The sequence below is a fragment of the Alligator sinensis genome, unplaced genomic scaffold, assembly GCF_000455745.1.
Source record: "Alligator sinensis unplaced genomic scaffold, ASM45574v1 scaffold14_1, whole genome shotgun sequence".
NCBI classification, from domain to species: domain Eukaryota; kingdom Metazoa; phylum Chordata; order Crocodylia; family Alligatoridae; genus Alligator; species Alligator sinensis.
Genome location: NW_005842709.1, coordinates 809,032 through 817,063, shown reverse-complemented (window position 1 = coordinate 817,063; position 8,032 = coordinate 809,032). Strand labels below are relative to the sequence as shown.

The window sequence follows — 8,032 nt, the reverse complement described above, 5'->3', positions numbered from 1 at the left end:
GGATAGTCAATCCAGCAAGTTTATACCACAAGTGGGTTAGCTAATAAAGACATCCTTACAGAACTTATTATAGTTTCATAGTTTCATAGATATAGATACAAATATTCATATAAAGGTCTGTTAGCAAGAGGAAGTCTGCCCCGGGGAGGGCATTCAGGTAAGTACCTATGCCTCAGGTCCAGAAGAGGGGGTGGATCCCAGGATAGTCAATCCAGCAAGTTTATACCACAAGTGGGTTAGCTAATAAAGACATCCTTACAGAACTTATTATAGTTTCATAGTTTCATAGATGTAGGGCTGGAAGGGACCTAAGTAGATCATCAAGTCCGACCCCCTGCCCTAGGCAGGAATGAATACTGGGCTCATATGGCCCCTGGTAGATTTGAGCTCATATGACCCCAGCTAGGTAACTATCTAGCCTCCTCTTAAAGACCCCCAAGGTAGGAGCCAGCACCACTTCCCTTGGAAGTTGGTTCCAGATCCTAGCTGCCCTAACTGTGAAGTAGTGCCTTCTAATGTCCAGCCTGAACCCTACTCTCAAACAACTTGTGGCCATTATTCTTTGTTACTCTGGGAGGTGCTCGGGGGAACGGGGTCTCACCCACTCCCCTCTAGTCCCCCCTGGTAAGTTTATAGATGGCCACCAGGTCCCCTCTCAGCCTTCTCTTGTGAAGAGGCAACCAGCATGGGTTCATTAGGGTTCAGGTGCTGTAGCCTCTCCTCATAGGGTCTGCCCTACTGTCCCCAGATCATGCGAGTGGCCCTCCTCTGGGCCCTCTCAATGCTGGCCACATCCTTCCTAAAGTGCAGCACCCAGAACTGGACACAGTACTCCAACTGTGGCCTGACCAGTGTTGCATAGAGGGGGAGGATCACCTCCTTGGCCCTGCTCATGATGCATCTGTGGATGCATGACAAGGTGCAGTTAGCCTTACTGACCACATCCTCACATTGGCAGCCCATGTTCATTTTGGAATCAATAATGACTCTAAGATCCCTTTCTATCACTGTGCTTTCGAGAAGGGAGTTCCCCAGCCTGTAGGTATGCTGCTGGTTCTTACTGCCCAAGTGCAGTACCCTGCACTTGTCAGTATTGAATCCCATCCTATTCACATTCACCCACCCCTGTAACCTATCCAGGTCCAGTTGTATCCTGTCTCTCCCTTCTAGCATGCCCACCTCACCCCAAATCTTGGTGTTGTCAGTGATTTGAACAGGGTGCTTTTCACCCCCCTCGTCCAAGTCACTGATAAAGAAATTGAACAGTACGAGCCTGATTACCAAGCCCTGGGGGACTCCACTGCTCACATCCCTCCAGGTTGAATATGACCAGTCCACCACCACTCTCTGCATGCGGCCCCTCAGCTAATTTGCGATCCATCTGACTGTGTAGGCATCAATGCCACAGTCACCTAGATTTTTAATGAGAATGGGGTGGGAGACAGTGTCAAAGGCCTTCCTGAAGTCCAGAAAGACTACATCCACCGTGACACCTGCGTCCAATGATTTTGTGACCTAGTCATAGAAGGCAATCGGGTTGGTCTGACAGGACCTGCCCCTAATGAACCCATGCTGGTTGCCCCCAAGCATCATCCCCTCTGCTGGTCCTTCCCAGATGTATTCCTGGATAATTCTCTCAAAGAGCTTCCCCAGGACCGAAGTAAGACTAACGGGCCTATAGTTGCCCAGGTCCTCCCTCCTCCCTTTTTTGAAAATGGGGACCACATTGACCTTCTTCCAGTCTTCTGGCACCTGGCCAGAGCACCACGAGTGCTCATAAAGCTGTGCCAGGGGGCCCATGATGCCCCCTGCCAATTCCCTCAGCACCCTGGGGTGGAGAGCATCTGAACCTGCTGATTTGAACATGTCCAGCCCCTCCAGAAGTTCCCTAACTCGGTCCTCCCTGACTCTAGGCCTGGCAGAGTCTCTCCTGAGTCCGTCCTGAATCCCGGTGGGGGAGATGTCCTGGTCCCTGCACAAAAAAACGGAGGCAAAGAATTTGTTAACAAGGTCTGACTTTTCCTCCGGTGCAACCACCAGATTGCCAAACGTATCCTGCAGGGGCCCCACGTTACCCGGTGCCTTCTTCATTCTCCCTATGTATTTAAAAAAAGATGTTTTGTTGTCCTTGATCCTAGCCCTAGTTCCGTATCTGCCTTAGCTTTCCTAACAGCCCCCCTACAGACCCAAGCAATGGAGGTATACTCCTCTTTGGTGATAGCCCCTCCCTTCCACTGGGTGTACGTCTCCTTTTGGACTTTCAAGCATTCCTGAATGCCTCTGGTGAGCCAAGGGAGCTTTTGAGCACTCTCACTCCCTTTGATTCTCATTAGGACTGTCACCCCTTGGGCTCAGAGAATCGTCTCCTTAAGGAAAGACCACTCATCTTGGACACCCAGTTCCCCTACCCTCCAGGACCAAAGTGCCCCTCCTACCAATCTCCTCAACTCACTGAAGTTGGCCCTCTTGAAGTCAAGGGCTACTGCCTTGCTGCAGACCCTTGACACCCTGCGCTGGATGGTGAATTCCAGTAGGTGATGATCACTGTCGCCCAGGTGGTCAAGAACCTGGAGTTCCCTCACCAGGTCATTGCCTGTGGCCAGGACCAGGTCCAGCAGGGCATTCCCCCTGGTGGGACTGTGCACCTCCTGGGTTAGGTGGAGGTCCTGTATCTTGGCTAGGAACCTTTATGAGCAGTCAGACCTGGCTGACTGCTCCTCCCAGCAGATGTCTGGGTAGTTTAGATCACTCACGATGACTACATCCCTTGACTTAACTGCCTCTGCAAGCTGACCCAAGAATTCATGGTCCAGCTCTTCCTCTTGGTTGAGTGGTCTGTAGTAGGCCCCTGCCGTTAAGTCCCTTTCCTCATGACCCCCATGTATTCTGACCCAGAGCACTTCAGTCTGCCCCTCCTATGACCCCATCCTGTTAGCTGAGGATGTATATTGCTCTTTGACGTACAGTGCCACACCCCCACCTTTCCTCCCCGTTCTATCCCGCCATTAATTATACAGAATTAATGCACCCAACAATTTATAACACCAACAATAACAATAAATACCAAATAAAAAAAAACATAACTAAACTAGATATTGGGAGCACCCTATCTGGGTTCCAACCACTTGGTTCCTCAAATGGGATAGGGTCTGGGTGTTTCACAGAACCCTTCCCAGTGTATATTTGGGGTCTCCTACCCTCTGACCCTGGAGAGTGGAAGATGTGTGAGGCCTTCCCCCCTGCCCACTCCTCCCAAGGTCCCTTGCCCGAGGGCGCCTCCCCTGCAGGACCCGGGTTCCCGGTAACTCACAGTCCTTCCTCTGGGAACTGTTGATCTGGCCTCTGGGTGCCCACACTGCCTCAGGCCTTGTGGAGCTGTTGGCCTCAAGTTGAGGGCCTTTCCCTCTGGGCCCTGGGCTGGGCACCCAGGGAGCTCCTATGGGAGCTGAGCCTCACTGGCTACAGTTCCACAGCATCATACCAGGGGTCTTTCCCCTTTCTTGGCCCTCCTCTGGGCACTGGGGCTCTTTTAGTTTAATGCTGAGTCACTCTGCGGGGCTTCGGTTACCCAGCCTAGAGCCGGGCTAACTTGAGCAGCCTTGAGCTGCTCCTTAGACCGGCTCTCTGTATGCTGACCGGTGCATCATGTGGGGCCCGAGCAGCCTCGAGCTGCTCCCAGAAATGGCTCTCTGTGTGCCACTCCACGCACTGTCGAGGATCAGGTGGGGTCCCAATGACAGTCTTCTCCAGAGCTCCTCTCTCCTCACTGTCCCTCGCCACATCTGCCCAGTGTGCCGAGCACACTGGGCTTTTATTTACACTGGAGGCCCCACCCTGAAGTCCAGCCTGGCAAAGCACAGTCTTCAATCACGTCCAGGGGCTCCTCCCCCCCCCTCCAAGCAGGGACAGGGCAAGCGGGGCAGCTATCAGTGGAAATGTTCCAGCAATCTGAAGTGTCCTTCTGCAAGCTAGGCTTGCTGGGCAAAAGTGGGGAGCCCGCCACACACGACACTGACTGAGCAGTAACCTGCGACTACTGTGCAGTAGTGTCACGTGGCAGAAAGCATGATGTGATGCTACTGCACAGCAGTCTCAGGCTACTGCACTGTCAGTGTCACGAAAAAGCTGTTCCTCAACTCAACTGTGCAGTAACTCTGGCTATGCAGTACATAAATAAGTACTAAATGACTGCCAGCATCTTGTATAGATGTGGCCCCTGCCTCCTTCCTGTAAACATTGGATCAGTCTGCTCCTGCCACATGCTCTGCCCTCTCCCCTTCCTTCCTTCGGACACAGGTCTGTCTTCTCTCTCCTCCTTCCAGGAACAGTGAGTCAGTCCACTCCTCTTCCTTCACCACCAGCCCTGGGCAGAGGCTAGAGGGGGCTGAGGCTGCCAGGCCAGGTGGAAAGGGGGGGCCAGGCTTACAGGTGCAGGGCTGATACAGCGTAAAGGGGACAACTGCAGAGTGCTGGGTGGGGAGGGACAGTGGGAGTCAGTGGCTAGCTGGGGCATCGGGGGTAGAGGCGGGTGCACGGAAAGACTCAGACTTGCTGGGAGCTCCATAGGACCAGCAGCTGCATGGGGGCCAGACTGCTCTGTGCATATGGTGCATGTGGGGCAGGGTGCAGTGTCCTTCATGGAACAAACAGGGGGAGGCATTCATCAAAGCCCAAAGATCAGACCACGCCATTGGGGCCACATCTGGCCAGCAGAGCCATGTCATCTGGCCCATAGGGCTCCTCATGGGTCTGAAAATTTGGCAGTGGGGGAGCAGTGGCAATTACTACTCCCCTGCTGCCAAATTTCCAGACCAATGGAGAGCCCCGAAGGGTGAATAGCATAGCCCTGCATGCTAGGTTGGGCATACAGGGCCCAGCAGAGGCAGCACAGGGCCTAGCAGAGGCAGTAAGAGGTCCAGCAGAGGCAACTTGCACATATTGAAATGACCCTTGCCCAGGGACCCCAGGACCCATCTCCAGGGGGAGCTGCATGGGTAGAATTCCCTTTTCCAGGCTCCAGGGCTCTGTGCTCCCTCCCCTGAGCCCCTTTCTACCCAAATCCCTTTATCCTCTTGTTTGATGCTCCAACCTCCCTAAAACCCCCATCAGCCTTTTCTGCCCGGTGGGTTGGAGGCATCTTTGCCTGTTCGGGCCACAAGCCTACCATGGCCCATTCTGTTGTTAGCTCACAGGTAGTTACAGAGCCAAATGATAAAGATTTGTTTGCAGCTCAATGGCAAAAGCAGTTTTCTATGAGCTGTTAGTCCAGGTACTAGAATTCTGGGGTGTAGATCTACAGGTTGTGGGTTCCAGCCTGTCTGACAATTCATCTGTGGAAGGAAATATATACACAGGTGAGGATTCTGAAGAGCTGCCCCACAGCAAAGCACTATAGTTAGAGGCAACCTTCAACATTATGCTAATCACTGTCTGTAGCATTTTCTTTCTTGCTCCCTTGAAAATTAGCTGGGCCCATATTACTGCATTTAATTTGGGAAGACTGAGCTCAGCATGTACCTGTGTCTAGTAAGGAGACTGGGATGTGGTTGAAGTCATTCTTCTTTCCAGAAATCCGCTGATTTATTCTCTGAGGTATAGCATCAGAGCTTGCTGAGGACTGGCTGCATCACAGAATCACAACTGGGCTGTGGGTATTTTCATCTTCCAGTCACCACTGTGAATCCAGTTGAGTCCACAGTTAGTTAGAATCAGAATTTATGTTCACAAGCAAATTGTGTGCATGTATGCAAATTAACTATTTCTTTAATCCACATAAAATATTATTCAGAACTGCACGGACCTTGGCAGCTATGAGCCAGGAGAAGGCAGGCAGGAGCCCAACAAGGTGTCCCAAGGTCTGGAGAAACTAAGAGTGCTACGAGGTGTCCCATGGGTCTCAGTCAGGAATCTGATGTGGCTTTTTCTTAGTAACTGATGAGTCACAGCTGGGCTTCCTGTTTCACAAACAGGAAAGTGTGCTTCACCAGCCAAACAGCACCTGCGCATTGAGCTACTGGGTGTAAACATGGGGTGACTGTGGGTCATGTCAGGTGGAGAGGACCGCTGGAGAAGTTGAGGAACTAAGAAAATCAGATCCTGATTGAGAGGCAGCAGCTTGGGGGAGAGGGGCTCCTGCAAGGCACAACTGGACACGTTTCCTGTTTGGCTTCAGAAGGAGGTAGCCACCCTCCCAAGCAAAGATTGGAAAGGAAACAGGAAGCAGATGCTGAGCCAGAGATTAGCTGAACAGCTCTGACACAAGGCCAGTGGGGACAAGTGATGTCAGCTTGCCCCTCTGTGCTGGGTACACTGGTCTGGACATGGGCGGGGAGAGGAGTGTCCTTCTCCAACTTGGACTCTCCCATCCCACTGCCCCTGCAACCCTCTACAAATGGCTGTTTCTGCCTGCTCAGCTCCCTCCTAGCACTGCAGTGAAGCCAGGGCCTCCAGGGAGAGACCAAGCACAGTTTCTTTTTATCCCCTGGGCTGGGACTGTTAGAGAGCAAACTTTGGGGTCCCAAACTTCCTTATTCTGTGAAAAATTGGCAACACTTCCCTGAGCACCTACCAGCCCCAAGCTCCCTGGGCTAGAGCTTGTCTTGTGGGCTGCTACTTGCCTGGTTAGATGGGCCCTAGCTTGCAGGTTAATATAGCACATGTTGTTGGTAAATCCCTCAGCTGAGCAAGGCTCAGGCTCCAGGTGCTGCTAGTCCTGAGCACTATAAACAGCCCACTATGCCCTATCAGAGATAGCCAATGTGTTTCCATGAATGCCAGTGCCCTCAGCCCTCTACCCCCACAATGGAAGAGCCCAGAGGCTGTAGCAATAAATGTTCCCCATCTCCCACAGGTTTACATTGGTTTGGTTTGCTTTGCTTTGCAAAGTTATAGGTTGGGCTGTTCCCAGAATGGACCAGGATGACTTTGGCCTCCTCAGAATCTTGGAACTGAAATACTGGGCCCACGTAAGGAAGCAGAGTCATTGTCGGGGGGGTTTCTAGCTGCTGAGGGGAGAGGAGCCCTGTAGGGCACCCCAGTGCTGGAGTCAGACCCATCCAGGGGCCTTTATCAGTTGTGCACAGTGCTGTCCAGTTAGCTTCAGTTGAACAAGCCCATCTCAACCCATACCTCATAACAGTAAGTTGAGGGGAAAGGGACTTAACGGTGGAGGTCTACTACAGACCACCCAACCAAGGGGAAGAGCTAAACCGGGAATTCTTAAATCAGCTCACGGAGGTGGTTAGGTCAAAGGACGTGGTCATCATGGGTGACCTGAACTTTCCAGACATCTGCTGGGAAGAGCAGTCAGCCAGGTCTGACCGCTCACCTAGGTTCCTAGCTGAGATACAGGACCTCCATCTAACCCAGAAGATGCACAGCCCCACCAGGGGAGACGCCTTGTTGGACCTGGTCCTGGCCACGGGCGACAACCTGGTGAGGGGTCTGCGGGTGCTCGACCACCTGGGCGACAGCAATCATTGCCTGCTGGAATTCACCATCCAGTGCAAGGTGGCAAAGGACTGCAGCAAGGCAGTAGCCCTGGACTTCAGGAGGGTGGATTTCAATGGGGTAAGGAGAATAGTCAGGGAGGCACTGAGGTCCTGGAGGGGAGAGGAGTCAGGTGTCCAAGAAGAGTGGTCGTTCCTTAAGGAGATGATCCTCCAAGCCCAAAGACAGGTCATCCCAACACAGATCAAAGGGGGCAAGAGGGCACAAAAGCCCCCATGGCTCACCAAAAGCATACAGGAACGTCTCCTAGCTAAAAAGGAGGCGTACACCCAATGGAAGGTAGCGGCCATCATCAGGGAGGACTATACCTTGGTTGCTCAGGGCTGTAGGGGGGCGGGCAGGAAGGCCAAGGCGGAGATGGAACTGGGACTAGCTACCTGGATCAAGGACAACAAGAAGTCCTTTTTTAAATACATAGGGGGCAAAAAGAAGGTACTGGGTAACGTGGGGCCTCTGCAAGACACACTAGGAAATCTGGTCATCGCACCAGATGACAAAGCTAACCTATTTAACAATTTCTTTG

General features: G+C 52.5%; 1 long non-coding RNA gene across 2 annotated transcripts in view; it reads right to left on the bottom strand.

Annotated features, from left to right (window-relative positions):
- Positions 1–4,224: 4,224 nt before the first annotated feature.
- The window catches only part of LOC102385551, a 10,924-nt gene continuing 7,116 nt past the window's right edge, over positions 4,225–8,032 (bottom strand). Inside the window, exons 1-3 of one of the 2 annotated variants that reach the window (XR_325000.2) lie at positions 5,801–5,863; positions 5,518–5,674; positions 4,225–5,330 (exon numbers count right to left, since the gene is read on the bottom strand). This is a non-coding gene — a long non-coding RNA (uncharacterized LOC102385551). Of the gene's footprint in view, positions 5,331–5,517; positions 5,675–5,800; positions 5,864–8,032 lie in introns of those variants that run through there. The other variant, XR_324999.2, reaches the window with a different exon arrangement.